Source organism: Pseudorca crassidens, chromosome 7, assembly GCF_039906515.1.
Source record: "Pseudorca crassidens isolate mPseCra1 chromosome 7, mPseCra1.hap1, whole genome shotgun sequence".
NCBI lineage: Eukaryota > Metazoa > Chordata > Mammalia > Artiodactyla > Delphinidae > Pseudorca > Pseudorca crassidens.
This window is the reverse complement of record NC_090302.1, coordinates 47,036,357-47,050,169: the sequence shown is the minus strand read 5'-3', so window position 1 is coordinate 47,050,169 and position 13,813 is coordinate 47,036,357. Positions and strand designations below refer to the sequence as shown.

The 13,813-nt window shown below is 37.5% G+C and overlaps 1 protein-coding gene across 5 annotated transcripts in view; it reads left to right on the top strand.

The window, feature by feature from the left end:
- Positions 1-13,813, top strand: part of TMC1 (transmembrane channel like 1) — a 387,623-nt gene that overhangs the window by 121,970 nt on the left and 251,840 nt on the right. For all 5 annotated transcript variants that reach the window (XM_067744162.1, XM_067744161.1, XM_067744158.1 and 2 more), the window contains exon 3: positions 99-241. The gene's annotated coding sequence lies outside the window, so the exon portion shown is untranslated. The remainder of the gene's footprint in view (positions 1-98; positions 242-13,813) is intronic.

The window sequence follows — 13,813 nt, the reverse complement described above, 5'->3', positions numbered from 1 at the left end:
AATATCTGTAAGGTATGAATGCATATGTGTATTTGGAGTATCTTCCGTGTGGATTCACCATTTTCCTTAACTGGCATTATTTCTCAATTATTTTCTAGGGGTTACCATAAAATTGGTAAACACAATTATATACTTAATGTTTGAAAGAGGAATGAAGGGTAAACATTCCTTAGACTCTTACTACTGAGGAAACCAGACCAGCCATTCAAGTGATGAACCCTGTGACATCTAACAACTACTGGTGAGTCTTTAGTCCCAGAATGTTTCAGCTCCCTGAGCTGGATAACTTTGCTGTTGGTAACCACTAACAGATTCAAACTCCCCCTGGGAGGGTGGTCTCGGTTTTGCCAGTCTTCCTGGCCTTTATAACTTCTTTATAGTTTGGCATTTCCTCCTTGATCAAAATTCCTGTGTTTTGAAATATTCTTCAATAGCTATGTAAGCTGTGTTCCGTGAACTCTGGCTGAACTTGTATGCAATCTTGGTGGAAACCTTGAGCTTCATGGTATCTTCTGTGTACAATCTATTTTATAGAAAAATGGAAAATTGAAACTGGAAGGGACTTTCTGGAAGTGTTAGTAATAGGACAAGAGAAGGACTAGTGCAGTGGTAGTCATAGTCGGATTGTAGTGCTAGTAAAGTATAGCAGTAATCATAGTGTTATGGGCTGAATGGTGTCCCTCCTTCCACCCCTGAAATCATATGTTGAGTCCCTAACCCCCAGTACCTCAGAATGTGACTGTATTTGGAGATAAGACCTGTAAAGAAGTGATTAAGTTAAAATGAGGTTGGCAGAGTGAGTCCCAATCCAATCTGCCTGGTCTGATAAAAAGAAGAGGTTTGGATACACAGAGAAGTACTAGGATGTACACATAGCAGAAAGACCATGTGTGATGGTTAATTTTATGTACTGACCTGGCTAGACCACAAGATGCCCAGATATTTGGTCAAAATTATTCGGAATCTTTCTTTCAGGGTGTTTTTGGATGAGAATTACATTTCAGTCTTCGAGTAAAGTATATTGCTCTCCATAATGGGGATGGGCCTCATCTAATCAGTTGAAGGCCCGAGTAGAATAAAAGGCTGATGTTCCCCCAAGCTAGAGAGAATTTTGGCAGCAGACTTCCTCCAGATTTTATCTATAACATCAGCTCTTCCTAGTTTGTCAGTAGACTGCCTTTAGACTCAAATTGTAACTCTTTTCCTGAGTCTCCAGCCTTCAGGCCTTCCCCCATCAGATTTTAAACTTGCCAAGCTTCCCTAATCACATGACCCAATTCCTTAAAATAAATTTGGACTCCTTGTCTCTGAGTCCAAATTTCCTCTTTTTATAAGGATGCAAATCATATTGAATTAGCCCTCCCTCCCCCACCCTGCTAATGACCTCATTTTAATTTGATTATCTCTGTAAAGACCCTGTCTCCAGATAAGACCACATTCTGAAATACTGGGGATTGGGACTTCAATGTGTAGATTTTGGGAAGACATAATTCAACCCATAACAGGTGGTGATTAAATATACTTGTTTAATCCATAACTTACTGCACATTGAAATAGAATCATGTTGAAACTAGAGGAGAAATGGATGCCTAACAAGAGATCCTAGACTTGGAAACAAGTGCAGGAGGTAGTGAGAATTTAAATTATCTTCATTTGGAGAAGCTGTGAGTGTGTATTCAGCAAAGGAGCTACATTATGTTATTTGGGGACATTTTAGAAGAAGGTCCATGCATGGAGAGAACAGTGTGGGGACAGCAAAAGGAGATGGACCATGGAAGTTACATGAGGTTGTTGTGGTCACTCAGGAGCATTCAGCCCAGTTCTAGGACTTGTCCTCACTTTCATTTAGGACTCCACCCACCCTACCACCTCAAGTCATATGGTTGGTGCTGCATAATTTCCCCAGTCCTAAAGTTAAGTGTGAACATATGGCTACAGCTAAGCCAAGTGAGTTCTCTTTCTCAGGACTCTGAACACTGAATGAAGTAACTTGAGTACAAAATAACAGTAATGATTGGCATGCATTTATTAATTTCAGCAGTAGCAGTAGCCTGAAAAGAAGGTCTAGCAATTCCAGTGGTCTTGGTTCCCATCCTGACCTGGTTCTGAGTTTTTCTTCAGCCTTCCTGTAGATTTTGTATTCTTTCTGATGTAACAACTTCCTTTTGCTGAACTTGGGTTGATTTCTGATGCTTTTGATTGAAAATTTCTATTTCTTTTATTGAGGTATAATTGACATACAGCATTACATTAGTTTCAGGTGTACAACATAATGATTCAATATTTGTATATATTGTGAAATTATTACCACAATAAATCTAGTTAATGTCTGTCATCATACATTGAAATATCCTAATTGATAAAATGTTTTCTTAGTGATAATACTTGTTCTTTCAGGATTTATATAACTTGCACTAATATCTGTACATATCCTAAGATAAGAGGAAGCAATAATAAGTAGATTCATTAAACAGGCCCTTTTAAAAATTTCTTTTGGACAAGAGAAAAAAAATACACACACATATACATATGAATATATACATGTATATATAATTATAAAAATATGTTATAACAGGGCTTCCCTGGTGGCGCAGTGGTTGAGAGTCCGCCTGCCAATGCAGGGAACACGAGTTCGTGCCCCAGTCTGGGAAGATCCCACATGCCACGGAGCGGCTGGGCCCGTGAGCCATGGCCACTGAGTCTGCGCGTCTGGAGCCTGTGCTCCGCAATGGGAGAGGCCACAGCAGTGAGAGGTCCGCATACCACAAAAAAACAAAACAAAACAAACAAACAAACAAAAATATGTTATAACAATATATAAACTATATATTAAGTATATACTTTGTATTATATATTGTATATATTATAAATATATTTAAAAATATATAACATGTATTTCTTTTTTTTAATCTTAAATTAAACATATTTGGCTGAGAAGTGCTGTTTATAGTAAGATGAAGGAATGGGAAACCATGCTAGGGAATAGTGCAGAAAGGCTCAAGTGCTTGTGAAATCCAAGCCTATTGGTCTTTTTCACCCCTTTATACACACACACACACACACACACACGCACACACACAGATGTTTGTTGCCAAGTTATAATGATTGATAAGTTAAAGACTTAGTTTAATCAACAAGTGCTAGGTTGGAAAGAGGGTTGCAAACATAACTTTTCTCAGTGAATCTGCTAAAGAACAACCTGTGTCTATGTGTGTATCAAGAACAACAATGAAGTATTTAGAATTTTGTTGAGAGACATAATGACTAGTCATACTAAATCAGAACTTATGGTGGCATATAGGTATCTGTCAAATGCTTAAAAACAAAACCAAATATTTACCAAATGCTTCTTACTCTCAAGTCACTGTGCTTATCTGCAATAATATAAGGGCAAATAAGACCAGGGCTGAGGCTTGAAGGAGCTGAAATGCAAAAATGTGAAATCTAATCATATTTGTGGAATTACAAGCATATTTTCAATTACTCCTGGGCACTAATACCATCAAACAAAGGTAAGAACTTTTGAAATTGACAGACCTTCACGATAGAGTCTAAGGAAAATTTCTTGGGCTACTAATTTTTCCTGTTCTAAACATTAAATTAGTTTTGGTTGCAAGATATATATGGTATATGCTGTAAGGGCTATGTACAATCTTCATTTATTTTTTTTACATCTTTATTGGAGTATAATTGCTTTACAATGGTGTGTTAGTTTTTGCTTTATAACAAAGTGAATCAGTTATACATATACATATGTTCCCATATCTCTTCCCTCTTGCGTCTCCCTCCCTCCCACCCTCCCTATCCCACCCCTCTAGGTGGTCACAAAGCACCGAGCTGGTCTCCCTGTGCTATGCGGCTGCTTCCCACTAGCTATCTATTTTACGTTTGGTAGTGTATATATGTCCATGCCACTCTCTCGCTTTGTCACAGCTTACTTCCCCTCCCCATATCCTCAGATCCATTCTCTAGTAAGTCTGTGTCTTTATTCCTGTTTTACCCCTAGAGATTTAAATGGGTACTTCTATCCAGAGCAACCTACCCAGAGAATTCTCTAAATTCCCTCCTCTGTTTTGCTTACTGCTATCTGATTTACTTTCCATGAGAAAAATATACATGCTGAATATGCTGCAAACATGGTAAGTCACACGGGAAGTCACATAAGAGTTGGAAAGAGACAAAATAGTGTAGTAAAAACAATGCTGACCTAGGAGTCAGGCAAGCCAGTTTCCTTAGCTAGCTGGCTTAAGTTATCACTTGGCCTTTGTGAGGCTCAATTTTCTCTGTTGTGTCACAGGAATAGTAACAATTCTTCTTTTATCTATCTCACTGAGTTGTGTAAGGCTCAAATGCAAAAATACTGTAAGTCCTGAATACCTACACAAATGTGAGTCACTATGGTTAAATGATGTCACAGATTAGAGGAACTGTGCTGAAAGATTTTCAAAGCTGCTGCTACTACTCTCTAAAAGTCTGAGTAGATAGCATTCACATATTTTTATCTTTCAGATGGGTGTGGGAGTGAGGTGGGACAGAGGAGCTAGAGGAGAGAGTCAAGTTGAATATGTGAAATTTACAACACACAATAAAATGCACTAAGACTTTGAAGGTATTCACTACATTTTTTTTAATCCCATCCCATGACATGTTTGCAATAGATTTCCTCTAATTATTCCCGAGGCAAGTGAAAACACTGAGTGATACAGGTGGCTTTAAACAATTACCTCTGAAAAAATAAAAAATGCTTTAGTTGCTGGCCCATGGAAAGAAAATTAATATAAAACAGGCAATCACAGTGTATCTTCCATTGCTTAAAATAGAATTGACCCATCCCATAACTTCAGCCTTCATAGTAACCTTAGCTGATAAGTAGGTTTGGAGAAAAACTAAATAAACCAAGATGTACTGCTCTCCTTCCATCTCCTAACAAGAACAGAAAGTCTGAGTCATAAAATAGAGGCCCTAGCCACTAGTTAGAATTTAAGACTTGTCATTTTCTGTGGAGTCAATTCTTAAACATGGTGTATAAAAAAAAAACTCTAGGCTTTAATGACTGATGTTTTTAAGGAATGTGTATGTGTGTATGAGTGTGTGTGTGTATTCTGATATGGGCTGAGGCTGCGTTTTTGGTGATTTCCACTCTTAAAACATTTCAACCTTAACCAAAGTCACCCACTCTACTATTTTCTGGCCTTAAAAGAGGTGAAGCTAAAAAACAAGTTATTTTTGTTTTTTGTCCTGTCCCAAATCCCAAGTTTTCTGCTTGATTGGTTAGCGGCTGGATTTTATTTACATGGCAAGGAAAAGGCAAACATTACAAAAGTTTAATTAAAAGCTATCAGAGCAAATATATTCTGAATTATAATGTAAATGTGACTCTTTTACTAACCATGGTCATCTGGAGTACTTGACCTTATGTATGAAACACTTAAACTTTCCTATGCATAACCCCCATAAAACTGATTAGTAAAAATTCTAATATTTCTTCTTGTGAGTCCCCTCTCCCAAATAGTCTAAGAATCCTGGTTCAAAGATGGCTATAGTGGTGTGACTTCTGACTCTACTGCTGTTTCTTCTTGCTGCGAATTAATATCAAGGATGAATATTGGTCCTGCACAGTCTGATAGATGCTATACTGCTGCTGGAATGGTCTAGTGAATCCAGGTTTTTGACCAGGCCTCATGTTGGATCCCAAGTGAATAACACGTTTTAGTTCACACTTTGATGCTCAGTGACTATTTTCCAAAGTACAACTGCTGTGCTTAGCTGCCTAGGTTGGAGGAACTTCTAGCATTTGTCATACTGCTCAAACCAGCCCTCCCTCATAAACATTTAGGCACTAGTGTTAGTGCTGCATCACCAGTCCCCACAGACACCCCCAATTTTTTACTTTATTTTCCATGATTAAAATTTTTCACTTTACATATTGGTTAGGGTTCAGGGACGGGAATCCTTACGCAGTTTGGGCCACCTTCATCCCAAGGAAAACTTCTGCTTAACAGGATGTGGGTAGATTTGTTTAGCTACTGGAACAAAACCAAAGGCCTTATATTCTTCTACCAGAACAATGGGTAGATACTTGTTCTATATTGTTTTTTACCTGGGAGGGTCACTTAATTGACTCTTTACAACTCAAAGAAGATCAAACAAACAAACAAACTTCAGCTCTACCCCACACAATTGTAATATCTGGAAGCATTTACAGTAGAAAGATAAATACATAGGCACTTAGAGCAACTGGCCTTCTACTGCTCTGTGTGTCATTTTGATCTGGCCTATAATGTCAAAATGTAACCATACAAAATAAATGATTTAGTAAGTTCAATTACTGTAGATACCCATACTATATAATGAATAATATTTTAGATACATTTGCTAGGAAATTATTTTAGTGCTTTTTCCACATTCAGTCATCTGAAATATCTGACCTTTGTTCTATACTTTGTTCAAAGAGGAGCCACTGTTACATTACATGACCAGAGAATTAGAAGCAGAGTGGTACATAGCCTCTCTCTAGTTTGGGAATTGCACCCGCTGTACTGTTTCTGATCTACTGAGTTATAAAAATTCAGAAAACTATTTTTATCTTCAATGAAATCTCATTATATACCAACAATGAAATCAGCTCTTGAATTTAAAATCTTAGTTTATGGAGTATGTTGCATCACAGTCAATATTTACATGTGGCGCAGTTGCAGAAGGAAATTGCTCAAACCAAAGCCATCCATCAGGAAAAGGGAGATTCCTGTAATAACTATATTATGTTAATAAGATTTACCAAGTAGAAGAAGAGAATTGTGTTTCACCAGATAGGGAAATAAAATGCATTTGGTTTTATGACTTTCTTATCATTTAATTTTTCAATGAATGTCTAATTCAAATTTTCGCTATATTTATGGGCATCATTTTCAGCAGTACTCACTCTAGCTGTTTGAACTGAGTGATCCTGGATTTCCCAGAAGCTGTAAATGCCAATAATTAAAATATTTCTAATAATGATAATTGTTGTCTTGGAGGGAGTTATCCCTGATTCAAGGCTGATTTTGGATACCTAGGTGACATGGAGTTGGATGACACTCTTTTCCCCTAGAAAGTATATCTTTGTAATTACTGATTCCAAAAGTGTTGAGAAACTTTATGAAAAAAAAAAAGAAACAACTTAAGTGTGGTTCACAGTTCAGATGTTCACAGGTATGTCTGGTGGATTTGAGGTTGGAGTGTGCCTGTGTTAGAGGCGGGGGCACAAGTCGATAATTTTATGAAGCCAGGTGGAGTCCTGGTAAAGAATTCACCATAAGGAAAATGTTCAGCCGAACAAGTCAGGCTCAAGTACCGGCCAAATGTCAGAAGGTCCATGAGAGTGAAAGAGGTGTTAGAATGTGGCAGCTGATACTAGAAATCAGTCCTAATGAAACCATTCTGTGTGTCAGTCCAAGGAGAAAGAAAACAAAAAACCAAAAACGTCATCTCACTATCTTTGCAACCCTGAGCCCCAGGACCCTGCTGCTTTTCACCTCCACCCACTATTTCTTTCTTTCATTTTTTTTTTTTTAATAAGGGAAATAGAATCTTCTCTTTTTTAAAAAATTTGTTTATTTTTGGCTGCGTTAGGTCTTCGTTGTTGTGCATGGGCTTTCTCTAGTTGTGGCGAGCGGGGGCTACTCCTCATTGCGGTGTGCAGGCTTCTCATTGCGGTGGCTTCTCGTTGCGAAGCATGGGCTCTAGGCGCACGGCCCTCAGTAGTTGTGGCTTGCAGCCTCAGTAGTTGTGGCTCGCGGGCTCCAGAGCGCAGGCTCAGTGCATGGGCACGGGTGCATGGGCTTAGTTGTTCTGCGGCATGTGGGATTTTCCCAGACCAGGGCTCGAATCTGTGTCCCCTGAATTGGCAGGCGGATTCTTAACCACTGCACCACCAGGGAAGTCCTGCTGCCCAATATTTCTGAGAGTGCCCAAAAAGGGCATCACAAACAGGGTGTATTATTCCACTTGCCACTCTCTATGAACATTACTGGCTGGGAACAATCTTGGGGTGACAAAAAACAGTGGTAGGAGCATAGTCTGCAGAGTTCTGGCATGGCCAACGGTGCCACCAGTGTTGGGATCAGTGTGCGAAGCCCAGGAATGATTTCTAAGACCTTCTTGAGCTATTCTGACATATTGGGCAATGTGGGGATAAAGGAACACTCTGAAAGGCTCTGGAATTCTTTCAAGAGCATATCTGAGTATAAGTGACAATGTGACATTATTTGTACCCACAAACTAAAAAAGTCAAGAGACATTTGGGTGAATATTATTTATTATCATTTTATTAGTAGTTTTATGATAATCTTTGTTGGACAGGTCTTGATAACCAAGACATGACTCAAATATAACTTCAACTCATGCCTCCTCCATTCCAAATTATGTAATAGCAATTGTGTGCACACATGCAAACGCACACACACACATTTCCTGATTTATAACTTTGGACAGCTTTCTTCTTAAGAAGTGAGATGACATGCTTTCATGGATTGTGTCCTTTTCCTAGCCATCATGGTGTTGTACGATGACAGTTGAATACTTATAAAATAAGAGATAGACTATACCCAGTAGAAAAGCAAAGAGTTTTGATGTGAAACAAGACACAACGGAGGGAAAATACACATAGATGTTCTAGGAAGATCATTTTAATAAAAATTATAGATTTTAAAATATAGGGATAATTTTTCAAATACATACCATGTGTCTTCTTAGGATTCAGTAACATCAGTACAACACTTAGCATTTATCTATCATCTACTATGTGTCTGAAACTGCCAGGCATGAGATACACAAAGACAATTAAGACAGAGACTCTGACATTAAGGATTTCCCAACATAAAAGGGAAAAATAATTGCAATAAATAATAACAATACTGTGTGACACAGAAGAAAAAGTGAGTAACTGCGTTTGAATAAGTGATTTGGGACAGCTTCTCAAAGAAAGGCTCTCTTATCCTGGGTTTGGAAGATGAGTCAGGTAAGGCCATTTCAGTTAGAGGAAACTGTGTGTAAAAGCAAGGTTGCATAAAACAGATTTTTAATCATTGGAAGAAAGTCTTGCAGTTTTTCCCATGGGCTATATAATTCAAAGAGCCACAGGAAAGCTAGTATGATGAGAATCTAGGGAGCATTTTGGAGAGTGCTGGGGATAAAAATAGAGAAGTGAGCTTTAATTAAGTCAGTGAGAGCTATGGTAAGGTATGGTAATGGATTTTATATTGCAAGCAATGGGAAACCATTGAAATGTTTAAGTAAAGAGTGACATATTCAGATTCATGAATTAAAAAATAAAAAATAGCACTACCAGACACCCTTTCCTGCCTGGGCCCCACTTTGAAACCCTTTTTCATATGCTCATTTGCATGGTGCATGATCATCTTTTCTCAAATTTGTGATCATCTTAGCCCTTTGATATTACAGATATTAATTGTTGAAAAACAGATTTTATTTCATGAGTCCATTCTTTTATTATATTGTTATAATGATTTTTGCCAAAGTAAAGATATTTTGAAGTTGAGAAGTTATGCATAGATTTTCATTTCTAAGATCATTTTTGAAACAGTAGAAACGTGACTTCTTGGTAGAATCTAGTGTTTCAGTATTTGTGGCAATAAATGTGGTCTCTTGGTTTTTCAAATATGGTGAAGACTATTTGAAAGGAGAAGGGGTTTAGAGCTTTCCATTATAGGAGGAAGATTCTAGATCTTGGTGAGTTTACTGCGACATGTGGGAATCCAGAGCCCATTTTAGTTTTAGTATATTTTTAAACATGCTAAACTCAGGAAACAATGTTAAAGACTATGTTTTTGAAGATGTAGCTTGCTTTATATTTAAAACACCATACAGCAAAAATAAATGGGTACTTGAAGTAAATTGGCCTAGAATCATAAATTCCTATTCTAATTCAGAATGGCTCTGATTTAGAGATAAATAAGCTTATAAATTGTGGTTACATTGATTACCATTTTTATACTGACCACAGTTTGAATAGTGATGTAGCAATTTTTGCCAGTATTGTGAACAATTTAAGGCTTCAAAATATCTGTTGTGCAGTGCCTGCATTTAATGGGCATTCGATAAATATTTAGTTGCATCATAGCAGTTCTCATTGTAATAAATCGCTTTCTTAAGCTGGTTATTTTTATTTAATATTCACAATTTTTATGCGACCTTTGGAACTTTCTGATAATGGGAAAGTAGTATAGGCAGTTACTCTTCACTATTGTAAAGAAGATAATCCATATTTTCTCAACAGACTCTTTTCCCATCCAACGCTGTTCATGTCTCTAATCGGATTCCCTTAATGCTTCTAGAACACATTTGGTTCCACCTTTAGTTTAACAAACATTTATCCAGCCACTACTTCGTACAAGGCACTGAGACATATGCAAAGAAAACATAGTCAGCACTGGTTTTATCATTCTGTATGAGTAGGTTCCAGTTGCTTAATATGTGAGCCCAGAGTCTTCGATTATCTGGGAGCAGAGCTCATTTTTTTCTCATCCTCTTCCTTTTCTTTTCCCCTGCACCATCTTTTAACAAATTCTTGTATACTTAATTCCAATTTCTTATCAACAAATTGCAAGTCACTTTTACTGAGAACACTTAGAAATCAGAAGTAACTGAGGGTTAGGAAAAGAGAAATGAGAAAAGTTAAATGGTGGTTCAGCTTAGTGGCTAAGAGGTCTGGCTCGGGTGTCAGACTTGGGTTCAGATTCTCCCCTTATCACGCACTAGTGTGTGACCTTGGATGAGGTACTAGACATCTAGAAATCTTTCTTTCCTTATCCATAAAATGAGGCTAATACTAACATCTATCTCATAAGCTGAGGCAGCAACCTCTGCCTTCATACCACATTCTTTTCTTTATTAAAATGGTGAGAACGTAGATGTGTTTCAGAAGATCCTTTAGGCAGAATAACTTCTGGAAATAGCCCATAATATATTAACATGTATATTAGAAAAAAGGCTTGCAAAAATTGCTCCTCAGTTGTGCAAAATAGGCTAGTGTATGGAGAGCCTTTTGAACATTCACTTTTAAATCTCTGTGTCCCTGAAATTATAGTGTAAACTGAGATGATAGGCGTTAGAGCTCTAAATTGTAAAAATCAGAAAGGACCAGACACTTTTAAACAATGCCACTTATTAACATGCATGCTCTTTGCAATAAAGCTAATAATATTATAATTTATAGTTTATAAATTCAAATTTTAAACTACAGTTTATAATTTTCATATTGAAACTTAGAGAAAGTGCTCTTCTGAAAAGTTCATAGTAAGTGAGGGATGAAAAAATGAAATTAATTGTATAGTATCCAATCTTATTAACTTAAGATGCCAAATGGCATTTATTTCATGTACTGTCTTTATTTTAGTAATGGTTAAAAAAAGTCTGTGAGAGCTTTCTCAGAGTTATCCACTAGCTCATGTTCCCAACAGATAGATTTCTTCAATAAGGTCTCAATTTCCACCTCTATTCCTACATTCTTTTATGAAGGAAGCTTGAAGAAATTAATTCTTGTCCTTGGACGTGGAAGAGGACACTGTTCTGCTTTTTGTAGGAGGTATTATTATGTGTATTTCGGTACATTTCCCAAATATTCGGTAGGCATGAGTGGCCACACAAATGAACATATACATATGTCTAGTAATCACTTAAAAGCCACACCTATAAGCTTCTAATGCCTGATGTTTACAAACAGCAGGTAGAAAGAGGCTGTGTACAAAAAAATACATGCACTTCAATGTTTATTTCATCTGCTTGAAATTAAGCTTATTATATCTATAACATATAGCATGAAGTATGTCAACTATTTTGAACTTAATATTATGCATAATATATTCATAAGCATTATAATTTTTTAGCATTTAGTTAGTTTTAGATGAGAGGTTAAAAGTTTTAGGATGCACAAAAAATGGTTAACGTTCTGTAAGAACTCTGGAAAATGATTGAAGACATGCCAATGAGAAGCTGGAGGAGAGAGCAAATAGCCTAGGATACAAAACCAGAACAAAGAACATAGGAACAAGAGAAAATTGATTAGAAAAGGCATTGGGGGGGGGGGGAAGCAAACAATATGGGAATTATTAAACCAAAGCATCAAGTAACCAAAAGCTATAATCAAGGTAGAAGTTTGCAGTTCAAATATGTATTATGCCTGTAAGAAGTGTAATAGATATTAGGGCCCTGAGTATAATGCATCAACAAATAAGATATTTTGTTTTTAATTATCAAGATCTTCAAGAATGTTATGTTAGTTATATTTCCAATAAATAATGTTCCCCAAGGGTACTGGGTCTGACAATTAATTTACTTTTGAAAATTGAGCCCTTCCTTAGTTATAGGAATAGATTGGAATGTTTCTCCTCCCCTGCTTGCAGAAACCCATGAGTTGTTCTCTTTGTGAACACTGAAAATTTATTGTTTTAGCCAAGTGAAGGGTGTCCATTTTCGGTCAAGGAGTTACCTGGCTGGTTATCCTGAAGCAGCGGTTCTCAATGTATGGTGAGAAGACCAGTAGCAGCAGCAGCATCACCTGAGAACTAGTAAGAAATGCAAATTCTCTGGTTCCAACCAGGTCCTACTGAATCAGAAACTCTGAGGGTGGGACCCAGACAAATCTTAAGAATCAGTGTCTTACAGGGTCACACTTACTGACTAGGTGTCAGATAAGGAAAGAACATGATGACATATGTGTGGCATATTTAAAACACTTTATGAAACACCTATGAAGACCTAAATCAAAGGCCTCTCCTTTAGGAAATGTTCTCTGATCACATTAATGGAAATGAAACTGTATTTCCTCTATTCTACTGCTACAGAAATCTCCCCAGTGAGGATAGGCCCGGTTTCTTATTCATCTTTGTTTTCCTTGCAGTGCCCAGCATGTCGCCCTGTAATTGATACGTTTAAAAATTAAAATTAAATTGAATGAATGCCTAAGATAAACAAATGTGGGGCAACTTATTTCACTATGTTCCAATTCTTATTTTAGAGTGAAAGGAATTCAAACATGACAGTAAAGGGGGGAACAGAGCATATACTAATAAGGTAAAAAGGAGAAAAGGGAAGAGAAGAGGTATGGAGAGAGCTAGACAGGAGGAAGTGTCAGGAAAAGACTGAGGGCTTTACCCTAACTTTATCCCCAAGTATTGATTTTCCTTTGACTTGCAGTACCTGCTCAAATTAGTTATTAGCTATTTCATAGAGCTGTAATAAAATTTTTTTCAACTAAATTTTCAACGAAAAATTACTTAAAAATTTTTTTGGATTCCTACTGAGTGCTGGGCACTGTGCTTGGAGCTGGTAGAACAGAAAAGGAACTCAGTCCAGTGCAGGTTCTCAACCTTAGCAGTATTGGTATTTGAGTCCGGATAAATCCTTTACCGTGGGTGCTGTCCTGTGCATTGTAGGATGTTTGGCAGCATCCCTGGGCTTTAGCCACTAGATGCCAGTAACACCCCCTCCCCAATCCTGACAATCAAAAATGTCTCCAGAAATTGCCGAATCCCACCCCCCCACTGAGGGACAAGATCTCCTCCAGTTAAGAACCACTGGCCTAGTGGAAGAAACAGACAAAATATACAAGTTTCTCACACACTGTGATAAGTGCCATGATGCTGTAGGGTTGATAGGAGTGCAGTGAAGGGACACCTCACAAAGACTGTGTGTACGGAGGGAAATTAGGAAAGACTTAGGGCAGGTGAAGTGGCCTGGAATCTTGAAAACTGAGCAGCAGCCTGTGGGAGATGTGAAGGAGCATTAGGAGGAGGGAAAGGAGGAAGGAAGAAGA